The sequence below is a fragment of the Myxine glutinosa genome, chromosome 5 (genome assembly GCF_964187855.1).
Source record: "Myxine glutinosa chromosome 5, kmMyxGlut1.1, whole genome shotgun sequence".
Classification (NCBI taxonomy): Eukaryota; Metazoa; Chordata; class Myxini; order Myxiniformes; family Myxinidae; genus Myxine; species Myxine glutinosa.
Genome location: NC_136265.1, coordinates 85,772,270 through 85,788,171, shown reverse-complemented (window position 1 = coordinate 85,788,171; position 15,902 = coordinate 85,772,270).

Genomic DNA, 15,902 nt, shown 5'->3' with positions numbered 1-15,902 from the left:
TGCAAGGACTCTGGGGTGAATTAGCGGGGGTAGAAAAGATCAAGGTTTTGGATGGGGGAAGATAAGAGATAGTGGTGAACAGCTGTTTTAAAGACCTGGAGGGAGGAGTGGGATTGAAGAGTGAGGGAGTTTGTTCCAGAGGTGGGATAAAAGAGGAATGAAAGAGTGAAGGTGAGCAGAGAGCCTAGATTTTGGCAGTTTAACCATAAGAGGGTTGCTGGCAGATCTTGTGCGACCTGAAGGAATATTGGGGGGACAGAGCACAGAGAGAGCTGGGGTAGCAAGGCCGGAGAGGTGTCGGTAGAAGACAGAAAGACCACCAACCTGCCTGCGGTGAGTGAGTGAAAGGCCCTTGGAGTTAGCTTCATCGCAGGAGATTCCAATAATTCTGAAAGCTTTGGCCTCAACAGCGTGAAGCCGAGCTAGGTGTGAGGCAGGAGCACCAGTCCAGAGGGGAGAGCAGTATTCCATAGAGCTGCGGATGAAAGCCCTGTATGTGGTGAGGAGCTCAGGTGTGCCAAGGAAGGACTTCGCACGACGGAGGATGCCCAGTCGGCGACTGGCTTTGGAGGCCAGATTTGAAATGTGGTTTTCCCAGGAAAGATCATGGCAAATAGTGAGACCCAAAAGCTTGAGTGACAGAACTTCTTGGAGAGGATTATTCAGAAAGTGGATGGGAGGGTTTTCCAGTCGGTCTTTTCGGAGAGACATCGTAAGAGTGTGAGATTTATCAGGATTGAAAGACATGTTCCATTTGTTTGCCCAGTCTGTGATTTTGTCCAGGTCTGCAGAGAGTGAGGAGGCTGCAGACTGCCGATCTGAGGGATGAGGAATGGAGCAACAGAGAGTAGAGTCATCAGCAAAGAGATAGAGAGGATTTTCAAGAGAGTAAGAGAGATCATTGATGAAGACCAGAAAAAGCACAGGGCCCAGAACACTACCTTGGGGAACTCCAGCCTGAACAGGAAGAGGAGATGAGAGAAACCCATTCAGGGCCACATGTTGACTACGACCAGAGAGGAAGTCCGCCAGCCATGCGTGGAGATTTCCATGGATACCAAAGGAGGAGAGTTTGGTGAGCAGAGCAGGGTGCCAGACGGTATCGAAGGCACGTGAAATGTCAAGGGAGACAGCTCTAATTTCCTGTTTGGCGTTGAGGACCTCCATCCATTGTTGAGAAAGCAGAAGCAGCATGTCCAGAGTAGAGTGACCTGGTCTGAAACCAAATTGATGATCAGAGATCAAGCCATTGGAGAAGAGGAAAGATTGCATATCTGAAGCAATGATGGATTCCATGACTTTGCTGATAATTGGGAGAAGGCTGATTGGTCTGTAGTTGCTAGGATCTGTTTTTGCACCTTTTTTGTGCAAAGCGGTGATGTTGGCTGATTTCCAAGCAGATGGCAGATGACCTTGAGCAAAAGAGAGGGTGAAGGGAACAGAAAGAGTGAGTGAAAGACCGGAAGAACATGATTTTAGGACCCGTGGGCTGATGCCGTCAGGACCAGTTGCAGAATCAGAGTTGAGGGTTGACAGAAACTTTTCCACCTTGTCAGGAGGAAAGGACACAGAGTCCAGGAGCAGCTGGGTACGACTGGGTACGGTGGGTATAGAGGGGGATGAGTTTGGGACACAAGATTTAGAGGCAAACACAGAGTTGAGGCATTCAGCTTTTTCACGTGCAGAGTCAGCCGTTAAGCCGTTTGAGGTGAGGGAGGGGATGGAGGGGGAACAAACACCAGAAACAGATTTGACCAGATGCCACCAGGATTTGGAAGAGGGAGACAGATAAGAGAGTTCGGTCTTGAGAACGGTGAGATATTGTTTCCTGGCTCTCCTGAGGGTGGACACACACTTGTTTCGGGCTTTGTGAAAGGAAATGAGATTTCCTTCCGTTGGATTTGCTTTCCAGGAGACGAAAGCAAGTTGTTTCAGGGCAACAGCCTCACTACAAGATTCCGTGTACCATGGACGGGAGGAAGGGTATGACAACTGAAGACGAGATGGGATAAATCTGTGCATGAGAGAGAGAAATTTACTTTGAAAGAATTCCCAGGATGAGTTGATGTCAGAGGCAGTGGAGATGGGAGACCAGTCCAGATGATTGATGGCTGCTTGAAGACTGTGCCAGTTGGCCTGAGTGAAATGCCAGACTCGTCGACGCTGAGGAGGCTCTCTGAGAATGGTCAGAGAGATGTCCACTTTGACAAGCCCATGATCAGATGAGCCGATTGGAGCAGAAGAAGAGCAGCAGACATTTTCAGGGAAGTTAGTCATAACCAAATCCAGAAGAGAAGATGCTCCGTTGACTGAGATCCGGGTCGGGAAATTGACAGATTGTGTCAGTCCCAGTGAGTCGCAGAAGTCCTTTGCTGAAGAGCCATGGCTGGTGAGAGCGGTACCCACACCCAGCCAACTGGCATGGTGACAATTGAAATCACCACATATGAGGAAGAGAGAGTTGGGATGGGTAGATAGAAGTTGGTCCATATTATCAGACAGCGAGATGTAGATGGAGTCATCGCTGTTTGGTGGACGGTACAACACACATATGAACAAAAGGTGGGAGCGAAGGGGAAGCCGTAGCCAAAGGTATTCCTGGGGGTGAGGTGGAGAGAGGGCAGTGGAGGGCGAGTGAGGAAGAGAGGTTTTTATAAAGATAGCAACCCCACCTCCAGGACGAGGCTCAGGTTTATCATACTGGAGGAGGGAGTAACCTGGGAGAGATACCAAGGCATCAGAGACATCATGAAGGAGGAAAGTTTCTGTTAAGCAGATCACATCTGGCTTGTCAGAAGCAACCTGTATGGAGAGATCAGTCAAGTTTGAGTGAAGGCCCCGGATGTTTGAGGTCCATCCCGTTAATGAAGAGGAAGGGGGAGCATCGGGTACAGAACAGGGGGCGGGGGGTAGGGTAAGATGTGGAAGAGGAGGAAGAGGTAGGGAGAGCTGTTGAAGGTGTGTCTGAGATTTCAGAGATTTCAGAATAGCTTGGAGAAAGGGAGGAATGGGGCGGACAAAAGGTTTGATGGAGATTGGGTGAGGCACAGTGAGGTGTTATTTGAGGAGGGGGAAGAGCGAGGCAGAAGGTTGGGGGAGATGAAGGTGAAAGTTGGAAGGGGGAAGAAGCAGGGAGGATGCTTTGAGGAGGAGGGGTGAGAGGGGAGTCTAGGAGGGGAGGAGAGAGGGAGAGTCTCGGAGGGGAGGAGCGAGGGAGAGTCTCGGAGGGGAGGGGTGTGGGGGGAGTTTAGGAGGGAGGGGAGGGAAGGAGCAAGGGGGGAGATTTGAAAGGGATGGGTGATGGGGAGGATTTGGAGGGGAGGTGTTATGGGGAGGTTTTGGAGGGGAGGGGGGATGGGGAAGTTTTGGAGGGGAGGGGTGAGATTGGATTTTGAAAAGTGTACGATTCATGGGAAACGAACATTTTTTGCAAAATGAATATAGTTTTATAGCTGTTATAGTTTTGCTGTTCTAGTTTTATATCCACTTCCTGAATTATAACTAAACTTGTTATTTTTCTCTGTGATATTAAACAACGTACTATAAGTTTCCATTGACAATAAAGATGCCTCATATTCTTTTGCGGGGTGAAGTTGCCGTGGGTAAGGGAATAAAGCCGTGTAATCATTTGTCGTGAAATTATAACTAAGATTTGTGCTTCTCATCTTATTTAATATGTAATAAAATATCTTTGTATTGACATTTATGAATTATTCTCATTTTCATCAACTGGTCCAAAATGGCTGAAGTGGTTTAAAAATTTTCTCTTCTTTTCTTTCAAAGGCTTCTTCACCAGTTAGTTTCTGCCTCCGTTTCTTCTTTATCTCTTCCTGTTGTTTAACAACTTTGGAAACTAACTCCTGATGTTCCTTAAATCTTCTTGCTCTTTCTTGCACATTCATTGATTTATTTTAAAATATCATTTACTGAATTGCAAAGGTCGATCAAAATTTTTTCCTTTACTTTATCATTAAAGTAGATGTGTTCAAATAAATCCTTTTCTTTAAATATTTTATCAAAATCTTTATTGACATTAATACGAGTTGTAATTTCTTCTTCACCAACACGAGTATCTCTGCTTTTCATACGTTGGCGTTGGGTTTCTTCATCAAAATCAAAACCGAATGATAAAATCTTAACTCCATTACCCCTCAGATGTTTCATAATTTGTCTCATTCCTTCTGGATTCGTTTCTAAAATCCCAAGACCACCAGATTTTAGTTTCTTTTACTCACTCTTCAATGTGAATATTTTGTCATGCCAAGAGAGACCTCTTCAAATATTTGACCTTCGTTACTCAATCGCATATGTTCCTCCATTGAAATATAGTAATAATCTTCACCTTCTACTTCTCCTGGTCGCTTTGCTCTGGTTGTTGTATATACAACACGAATCATCGGGTGTTTTGAAAAAAAACTTACAATCTTTTCAATTTTACAATTCAAGAGCCTAGATTTATGAACGTTTTTTTTTTCCTGAAGCAGATTTACCGACTAGATAAAAAATAATAGTTGTCATTTATGTATGAAATTATTTATAAAATAAAATAAATATCAGTTAGTATCTCATCTTGTTTCACAACAATATATTTATATTTTCCAGTCGTGTGTTTCATATAATCCTCAAATTCCTTCTTACTACGTAATGTAGAACAATTGTCTCTCCAAAAATCATTTACATCTATTGAATTTAACTTGAATAAAATAAAAGTATTGCCATTCTTTTTTATTGAGCGACAAGGGAGTTCAAAGTATGATTGACTGAGATAAATACAATGACAAGAAGAATGTCTCCCTCTTGTGTAGGAGCTATCAAAATAATATTTGTCTCAACTATTATAAATACAAATCCAATGAGAACCATTCCCATTATTATCTTCTAAATTCATAATAATGTTATGTTTGTGGGGGTAGTAATGAAATACCTTAGGGCCAGGAAGGATTGCATAAGGTGCTGTGCTCTGAATGTCAGGACAAAGAAGAAGAACCTCCATGTAACAAAGCAGAGATTTCGTTCGGCTGGATGTCGCGTAAGGTTGTATATTTGTCTCCATGGCTAGAGGTGGGGCTATGTTAATTAGGTAGGATATAAGGGTATTTATATCCCTGTATGGAAATTGCCTCTGTGATTTTTCCTTTGTTCCTTTTGACAGATGCAACACCAGCCATGCACTCCGCACCAAACTAAATAACACGAAATAAAGTGACTGGATTCCGACATTTGAACACTACCACTGATGCCACCAGCCAAGTCATCATCGGGGACAGCGGGAGGGGCTGTGGGGCTCCGCCCCATGGGGTGGAAATTGGTCGGGCGGTGGACTGCTGCGATGGCACTTGCTGATTGGAGCGCGTGAGTGATGTCAGATAGAAGGTTCAAGGACCGCAAACGAAAAGGCAAAGCCGCAGCCATCTTTCTCTCTCCGGGCTGACCTTCATAGCGTGCAGTCGCACATTTGCTCTCTCTCTGTTCGGAAATCTAGAGCGAACTGTCGCATTTACCTTCTCTTTGCCTAGGGTTTTACAGGAGACAGTCGCAGCTCAAGGACTCTGATGCTCTTGTTTCATGGCTCCGTGACGGCTGTGTGCCATGCCGTGTGTGCCGGAGAGACCGCGGTGCTTTGTGGAGCGGATGACGAAAAAGGAGCGAGGACCTGAGCACTGCACGTCGGCGTCTGGGGTGAACGCAGCTGCGTGCAAAGGCCTGTTTTCCCACGCACGGACCAGGGACCCGTGCGGCGGCCGATGGGGTTGGGGACCGCTTGAGGAGACTGCGCAGTGCAGGCAAACGCACCACACAAACACATTTATTGCCGTGCATTTCTTGTCCCTGGCTTTTATTTTTTTTATCAAACACTTTATTTGTTGCATTTTGATTCCGTATCGGTCTTGTTTGATTATCGTGGTTTGAGGACGCTCCAGTGGAATCCATGCAGGTTAGAGCCTTGCTGCCCTCCACCCTCACGCGTATTAAATAACACTGCCATAGTTGGACTGAATGCCTCGGAGTGAAAAGCTCGGTTGGCCATTCGTCACCAGGGGTGTTAACCCCGCGGTGAACGTGACAAGAATATTCTTTGTATTTTCAGACAACTGTGTTGGTTCATCTCTCACACAAATAACCACACCACCAATCCCGAGCTCCATACAATATTTAGCAAGTTCTATATTTGATGTTGTATTCTTTCCAAAAAATTTAAACCATTCAGCCATTTATTTATGAAAAAGATATAATCCATTGACCCTTTTGGTTAGTTTAACACCTGCATGTGTGATAGAAGAAAGCATATCTCCAACTAACAATCTCGCTTTATCAGTTAGGCTTTCAGGTTTTTCAGCAAAATGTACAATAACACCACTTCCACAAATTTGTTTCCCAAACTCCTTTTGAGCCTGCATTTGAGCTTTCCCTTCATTAGCAGTTATTACCGCTGTTGAAATACCACTCGTCAGAGCTCCCGTCGTACCAAGACCTGCCAATAGGATAGGGAGCCCTTCCGGGCCCCATGACAATCTTCTCCATTTTGCCCTATTTTCTACATCTCTGCTTGTTAACCCCCTTGCCCGCATTTCTTTTTCCACCACCTTCAGCCAAGTCTTTCTCGGTCTTCCCCGTCCTCTACTTCCTTTTACATTCATTTCCATCACTCTTCTCAACCAGCCACTTTCATCCTTCCTCAACACATGACCAAACCATCTCAACCTGTTTCTCTTCACAGCATCCATCACAAGCTCTATTCCCATCATCTTTCGCAATTCATCATTTGTCTTACTCTCTCTCAACGATACTCCACACATCCACCGAACCATTCGCATTTCCACCCTTTCCAGCCTTCGTTGCTGCTCTACATTAATTACCCATGTCTCGCTCCCATAAATCATAACACTTCTCACACATGCATCATACACCTTTCCCTTCAGTTTCAATGACACTTGGCTCCTCGTCAGCATGCCACTCAGCTCCAGAAACTTCTTCCATGCACATCTCACTCCAGCAACCATTGCCGAGTCTGATCCACCTTCTCCATTCAGCATGTCTCCGAAATAGCAAAATGTTTTCACACCTTCCAGCTTCACGCCATCTCCAAGATCCAACTCAACATTTCCTCCATCTGCAGCTCCCTCTGTGCACATCTTACACTTTAATGTAGCTGCCACACTGGTGAATGACCCTCTCAGACCACTACATTTTTGATGAACCCACTCAGCGCACATTGTACATTGAATGGAGTTCACTCCGACACCCTTCCTGCACACAGCACACACCCTTCTTTCCACCTCACCACATGCTTTATCACTTGCCTTCACCTTCGTCTTTCCGATATTCACCTTCAGACATTTTGCTTCCATTCTTTCCTTCCACTTGTTGATCTGCTCCTTCAGTCCATCCATACTCTCCGCAATAAGTACCAGATCATCTGCATACAACTCCCACGGTAAACCCTCCTTTACGTTCCGAGCCAGCACCTCCATCACAGCTACAAAGTAGTGGACTTAGTACCGACCCCTGATGCACTCCCACCTTCACCTCAAACTCACCACTCTTCCCGTCTTTCGTCCTTACAGCTGTGCGCGCTCTTTTGTACATTGCCATCACTACTCTGATCAACCATTCTTCCACTCTTAACTTCCTCAATGCCCATGTCACAACTTCGTGTGGAACACTATCGAATGCTTTCTCCAGACCAACAAACCCAAGAAACAACTTCTTCCTCTTCTCCATGTACTTCTCCTGCAACTGCCTTGCAATAAAAAGCATGTCTGTCGTTCCTCTTCCTGGCATAAATCTAAACTGCATTTCATCGATCTTCACTTTCTTCCTTAAACTCTTCCTTAAAGCAGTCCAGATGGTCACCTTTCCCCTTGTAAAGAGGGACGAGGGTACTCATTTCCTAATCCACTGGAATGCGGCCTTCTTTCACCTAAACTAATAATACCATTATACCATTATCTGTATCTAATCTAATTATGTAGACTAATCACAACACCATTATCTGTATTAATTTGTAATTCTGTTTTTTTCCAAAATCAAACAATATATATCAACTTCTTCACTCTTCCCCCTTTCAATGTATAGGGAGGTATCCACTCTATTGGACTTTATGGTTTTCTTTTGAGAATTCAGGTCAAATATTGGGTAAAATGCCAGGGGCATAGAAAAGGCCCCTTTATATAAGGGTATGTGACATGTGGCAAAGTAGAGAAAAGAAGGAACATTCCATAGCTCATAGAAAATGTCGAACAATAGAAAAGAAGGGACATTCAAAAAATCTCGTGTGCATGCTGTACTACCCTTGTGTTCTGATGAGCAACCAAGTAATGCTCCAGAAAAGTTCATATGAAGGGGCGCCCTACATCTGACAAATAAAATACATTTACTTCTTCATGCAGCTGTATGAATCAAATTGACGCCCCTTCATATGAACTTCTCCAGAGCATTACTTGGTTATTATTATACATTACTAGGTCACAACAAGGTATATTATTGTTGGTTGAAATATTTAACTTAATAATGAGGGGGATAATTGATTTACCATCGTGGTTATTTCTTCAAGCAATTAAATCATAACGTCGTGTTTTTTTTCTGTACACCAGAGTTCATCATCAAACTGTTTGAATCAAAATGTATCGACATTGACAGAAACCTTCATGAGGATGGTTCTTGAGGAAAGAAGCTTCAGCATCATTGGGTTCGGGTCGATCCAGGTGAACATCAATGTCGTGCTCAGCTTTCACTTCCACTTTCACAAAGAAATCTGGAAAAAGTAACTTTTATTAAATGTCGGCGTCTTGTGTCACATGCAGAGGTGTTTTCATACTCTTAAAATATATAAATAAATAAAGCATTGAAATCATTGTAAAAAAAAAGGAAAATCATTAAAATCTCAATCAAAGCATTAAAATCTTCTTTGAAGAGAAAATAAAACATTTCCCTCTGTGAAAACATGGCGTCATGTGAAAACATAACGATATCAAAGCATCACGTTCTGTATAAACTAACTCGATGTCATGAGATGCTTCTGACCAAACCACATCTTCAGTGGAATTTCATCACCACCTAAAATCACAACCAACAAAATAGAGAAGGAAAGAAAAATGTAGAGAAGGCAAAATAGAGAAGGTTTTCTCCACCAAACTGCTTTTATTGTCAAATTACAACCAATTCCGATCCAACATGTGACAGGTTGCTTTTGTTTTGTCCCGAAGGAATCCTCATGGAAAACAAAATGGCAGAGTGTGGCAGGTTAACATGTTGACAAATGCAGAGAATGGAATGAATATGCCAAAGCCATGACATGTGACCATCTAATATGGCGAATGGAAAGGATCAAAAGAGTGAGAAAGTGGAGCAAAGCTCAGGAGTGGTTTGGAAAAATCACGTGGGATTGATTAATTGAATTGAAGGACTGAACTGGCGAAATACCTTGGAGTTAAGCACACACGTCTTTGAGCGACCTTGTCTGAGTTCAAATCTCGACACACGTAAAAACTGCCATCCTGGTTTATCGCATGCATTGAATTTATCAATTTGTGCACAATCCCACGGATGAATGTCAACAATACAGCAAACCAAGGTCCAAGTGTTGCACACTAAATGAACATTGAAGGACCTGAGTTCCCCCACAGAACAGTGTTCCGTCTGAGCTATTGCTGATGATTCGCCAATAAGTGATGAACAGTGGCGGATGTGAGCTTGCAGCGGTGGGTTTTCATACTTGTGCTACTTAGAAATGCCTGCCGCTGTGGAAGAATTTGGGTAGAGCTTGAGATGGCAAAGGCCTCATGTTGCATAGCTTTTCTTGGTTGCTTTATTCAGCCTTCTTTGACGAGAAGGGCCTCAGGTTGACTAAATATCTGGTGATAGTCACAACTGGGGGGGGATGATTGATGAGGTGAAAGCCAATTGGTTAGTTCCTCCAGTGACAAGTGAGATATCTCAATTGGCTTTTGAAACATGTCAATTGTAAAGGACTTGGACTCCCAAACGGGCGACAAGACTGATGGAGAATAATGATCTCCAAGATGAGACGAATGTGAATGATGCGTGAATAATCCACCGCAATGCTGTTGTTTTACTAATTTCACCACACGGAAGTTTCACTGAGCACAGTTGACCTCACGATAGGAATTTTCCTGTGCTAGAGGATGGAACTACAGTTCAAAATACACAGCAACCTGTTAAAATACACAGCAAACCCCATGGGCTGGCGCCCCTGCCTCACACCTTGCTCAGAGCTGAACGCTGTGTAACCAAGACCTCGACACAGTTGGAATCTCCCACGATGAAGCCGAGTCTATGAGTAATTTCCGGTCTGCTCTTTCCATGCGTTGCGAACCATCCCTCCCCCCCCCCCCCCGCCCCCACACCACCACCCTCGCCTCACCCAAGCTTTCTGCAGTTCTGCAGGAAACACGTTCACCAGCAACCCTCTTCTGGTGAAACTCCCAAAATACAGGAAAACTGCTCACCTTCACTCTTTCATTCCCCTATTTTAAGCACTTGTGAAAACAACTTCCACATTCTCTTCGATCTCATTCTTCCCTCCAATTCTTCCACACAGCTGTTCATCACAATCTCAGATCATCCTCCATCCCACCATGACCTTTTCCACCCCCAAATGACCCCATTCCAAAGCATTCCCTTTTTCCAGATTATTGTGACCCCCCCCCCCCCCCCCTCCCCCTCACCTCACCTCTTTTCACATCTTCCTCTTTCACCTCTCTCTTTCTCTCACTCTCACCTCACCTCATTTTGTTTGTTCACAGATTGGTTTCATCACCCACAATTTCCCCCTTCCTCTTCTTCCTACGTTTCCTTCAACTTCTGTGCAGCTTGTTCACCCCCATGTGTCCATGTCCCCTCCCATTCATCTCACTCTCACTTATACTCTGCTCTTGTTTCCTCTTTCCATTTTAACCCCTTTCATTTTATCGCATTTCCTCTTTCCCATTCTGCTCTAGGTCTTTCAGGAGCCTTTCAAGTACAAAAAAAAACACATTGAACAAACACAGATCTCATCAGAACTGATGTCAATCACACAACTCACCATTCGGCTGGTCGCTTTGCTCCTCCTCCTCCTCCAGACCAAAGGAGTTCACATCCTCTATTTTTATCTGCAGAATCTCGGTAAATCCTTCCGGCTCCTCAACCTTCATTCCACACACGAGCACTGTCGGCTGTTCCGATTCCGGCTGCACATGACAGGAATCCTTCTCGCACCCAACTTGAGCGTACATCATGCGTGAACCTTTAGAGAGGAGGGAAACATACCACTCTTCCTCAGGTTTACTCCACTCTGAGAACCATGATCTGACAAAGTGCCAATATGTGAAGTACCTCTGTACTCGAGGCCTTATCTTCTACTTAAACCAGTTGCAGTACTTTAAGCTTTCACCACACACTAACGCACACCTTGTGACCCCCCACACCCCCCCCACACCCACACCAAAAAAAAACAAAAATTGCATGTCTTGAGGCATTACTGTTATTGTACAACATGTTGACGTGAATGCTGATCTGGCCACATATAAAACATTAAAAAGTTCAGATAGTTATGTAAAATCTGCGCCTGTTCAGCAATTTTATGATGAAGACATTGAATGGTGAGATGGCCTTACACACAAGCACAGGGGATGTGTATGAAGGAGTATTTGTGCTCACAGGTAATCCATGCCACAGGTGTGCTGATGTGCAGACAGTTTCCCCAAATCAATAACTTTGAGGTGATAAATAAGAAACCACTTTAAATAAAATCGGATGGAACAACAACATTCCTCTGGAACATGTCCGTGGGAATTCAGTTCATGTTCATCACACTGGGAAGTAGGACTGAATCACCTGTATTACAGGTTTCAAAGAAGAGCATTTGTATCATTAGATAGTTTGAACACGAGGAAAGTGAAGTTACTTTGGAAATTAAATGAGCGTATTTACACAGGAAAGAGGAAGAAGAATCGGAAATTCCTGAATTTCAAAACGTGAGGGGGAAGAGGTTGCTCGAAGGTACTTTCAGATAGAGAGAGAGAAGGATTTGTCAGGATTGAAGGACATATTTCAAATGTTTAACCAGTTTGTGATTTGTTTGGACCTGGAAAAAACGCCACAATAAATCTATCCTAACACGGATATCGACTTCAGCACCCAATCCCATTGGCAGAGAAAACCCCATTGGGAAGGGGGGGGGGGGGAATTTATGAGCTACAACCTCCATCCTGTGATCTTTTGGTTGAGATGGGATGAGTAACAACCGAATGTATCACGGACAAAAGTAGTCAGACAGACACAATAAATTGGGTATTTTCGTGTGATATATATATTAGGGTGGTGCAAAAATTTGAAGATTGGATTTTCATTTCTCCACAAGCATGCCCCTATTCCTATTGAAGAAAGTAGTTTGTGGTGAAAATTTGAGCTTGATTGGACAACATTTAGAGGTTGCTCAAAATGTTGACAAATGTTAATGAATAATAAGATACAGAATTTTTAGCATCATACATCAATTCATCGATAATTATCTATTTTCAATTACTCAAATTATTTATTATTGTTGGCTTGCACTTGTCTGCAATGGTATGACCAAGAGATTGTGCAAAAGCACTGGACACAAACATAGCACGCCGATCTGAGAGATTTACTCTCTCCAGAGTTGCCACCATTGCTGGAGTGGTCACCTTGATGGGAGCCTTTTTCGCCTGTTTGGCAGAAGATGGACTTTGGAGTTTGAATTCATTGTCCCCTCAATCGGAGCTTTCAATCTCAGACTCATCATCACCATCAACCACAGCCGATGTTGATGGAACAGATTGCATTGCTGTTAGAGTCTCAGCAGCATGTTTCTGCTTTCTTTTATCTTCATTCTCAAGCCTGATACGCTTTCTGTTCTCCTTCACTGCCAGAGTGTTCTCCACAGATCCCATACGTGAACTTGAGGGATCCTCACGCTGCATGATAAGGAATGCTTTGTCTTCTTCATTCGTCATTTTCTCAAGCGCATCATTTGGTGAGATATCGAAGAGGGATTGAAGATCATCTTTGAACATCTGCTCCTTCACTCTATAGTTTTAGAATGTCTTGGTTCTATTTTTCTTTACCAGTTTGTGGGCATCATACAACTTCAAAAGTTGGCGCTCACAGGAATCTACTCTCTGCACTGGAATTCGTGCTTTCTCCCAGTATGCACACACAGCTTGCACACTGAGTTTGGCACTTTCACGAACTGTATGGTGCTCTTGTATGTGATGGTACACCATTTTCTGCAATGTGTGTCCTTTGGTCGGTAGTCCCCCACATATTATTTCCTTTTCAGACTTGCCAGCAACCAAACTGTGGAAGAGCTGCGAGTTTCTGCCATCTGAAAAAAACAGGATAAATTAAAAATGTTATTTTTTTGAGCAACCTCTAAATAAGTTCCAAGTGACCTCATATTTGGTTCATATGATCTTTATAAACATAGGAACAAGGGCAGCCTTGTGGAGCATGGATTTTTAATAGTATTAAATATTACATATATCTGTGGACCACCCATATATATATATATAGGTATCTGTAATCTGCTTCTCCAACCTAATGAGCGAACGTCATGACGTCATCGCCATGCATGTCCGCATTGCCTGCAAAGCTCCAGGGGAGCCATCCAGCAGTGCGTCATTATGGATTATAAATTCAGATACTGTCACAAGTGCATGCAAAACTCACCTTAATGACTGATATAAAAACCAAAAGGTTTTCAGAGTTACAAGTGTATGGAAGGCTCACTGCGTTGCCCTGATGAAGCCCCAACAAGGGCGAAACCAGGTCGGTAACTGAGTTTTGCATGCACTTGTGACAGTATCTGAATTTATAATCCATAATGACGCACTGCTGGATGGCTCCTCCGGAGCTTTGCAGGCAATGCGGACATGCATGGCGATGACGTCATGACGTTCGCTCATTAGGTTGGAGAACCAGATTACAGATACCAATATAGATGTATATATACATATATATATATATATATATATATATATATATATATATATATATATATATATATATACATATATATATATATATACATACATACATATATATTGTTGCGGAGATGAGGACTGTATTTTTTTGATTGTGTGCTGTATTATTATTATTATTGTTTATTCTGCACCCCCCTACCTCCGGAGCTGTGTAAAGGTGAAAGGGCATCCCATAATTAGTCCACAAGCATACACGTCAGCCAAATAATAGAATACCCCTGTTTGATAGTTATCTCTTATTCTGTGTTTTAGGGTAAGGCTGTGTCTCCCATTAATTGAAGTACTCCATTGCACCAGTGAAAGAGAATAGATCCCCTTTCATTCCCATCCCCAAAATCTCCATTTCCAATTACATCCCCTCTCGTGATTGCCAACCCTCGATTGCCAATTACCTCCCCTCCAATAACCGCCATTGACCACGAGGCAGGGTCGGAGAAGAAAGGCGTGTCTCCACCTCATCATAGAGGGGAAGAGGGGCGTGCCCGCCCGTCGTCATCAAGGGCGGAGCGAGAGGGTCGCGTGACCAACCAGGGCCGAGGTGAGCACACCGATGGGCGTGTCCTGAAGGCCGGCGGCTTGATCGCTGGAGGCGCTATAAAAGGCGCGCACACAAGAAGCAAGTGAGTGAGTCGTGAGTTGGTCGTCAGAGGAGGGTCAGGGGTTGCGTTGGTTGCGGTGGTAAGAAGTCGGTGGTGAGAAGTGGTGGCGTCGAGTGGTCAGTGGTTGCGTTGGTTGATGTTGAGTTGTCGATGGTGAGGAGACACCAGGGCCAAGAGAGAGAAGGTTCCAGGTCAATTACCAGCAGTTGCGCCAGAGACGGCAGACGCGCCCTGAGGTGAGCCAGAGAAGCAGCTTTGGCTCCACAAGCAGCATTGACTCCACCAGGCAGCTTCAACCCGTTACCCCGCGGGGACCAGATGATAGCGGTGGCATCGGTGGCCGTCGAGGTCCAGCCGACGTCCCGTGCGGGATCAAGCCAGAACCATCTGCCCCAGCTGAACCTTCCCATTCCTCCTTCCAGCATTCATTCCTTTCCTCCACCCTTCTTGTGTACGTGAGTTTGTTCTGTGTGTCTTGTCCCTGGGTATTAATTAAGCTTGTATAAGTTAATAATTGCACTGTGTCTCTGATTCTTCTGTATATTATTTTATTATCTTTCCTTCTCCTTGGTTACTTTGAGCATGTAAATAGTAGGAATAAATTTAGTAGTATTTCCAACCTTTTTGTCTTCTTCCTCTTCTTCTTCTTCTTCTTCACATCCGTGTCGCCTTTGTCTTTTCCCTATTGAATAGCTGCGGTGCGATCCGGCCAACGTTTGGGTGGAATCGGGTTCTAATCGGGGAATAACTGTTCGGTCGCGGAGCCTTCGCTCGGCAAAGTAACATCTAAACCGCGATCAGTAACAATTGGTGTCGGGAAGTGGGATCGGACCCGAAGTGCGCTTAACGCGTTCAAAATTACAAGCTGCTGGAAATTTGTGTTGTTTTACAAAAACCCGAATTTTGAAATCGCGCCATGGCTGGTCAAGGCGATCGGATGCCGGTGGGTGAGCTAGAGGAGGGGTTAGGGGTAACCCAGGATAAAATGGAGGGGAGCAATGAGGAGGCGGTTGAGGGAGTATCAGACGCACAAGATGGCGTCCTCGCGCACGTGGTTGTTGCGGCACCAAATTTAGTCGCGCCCATGGTCGCGGCAGCCGAGCCAGAGATGCCAGAGTACATGCGAGTCTTTATGATTCAAATGATGGCAAAAATGGAAGTAATGAGGGACGAAGCGAGGGCTCAGAGTGAGCAATTGGGGGTAATGAGGGACGAAGCGAGGGGTACCGGTGAGAAGTTAGACAATAATTTTGAGGGGTTAGACAACGGGATAAAAGAGGTAAAGAATGGGTTA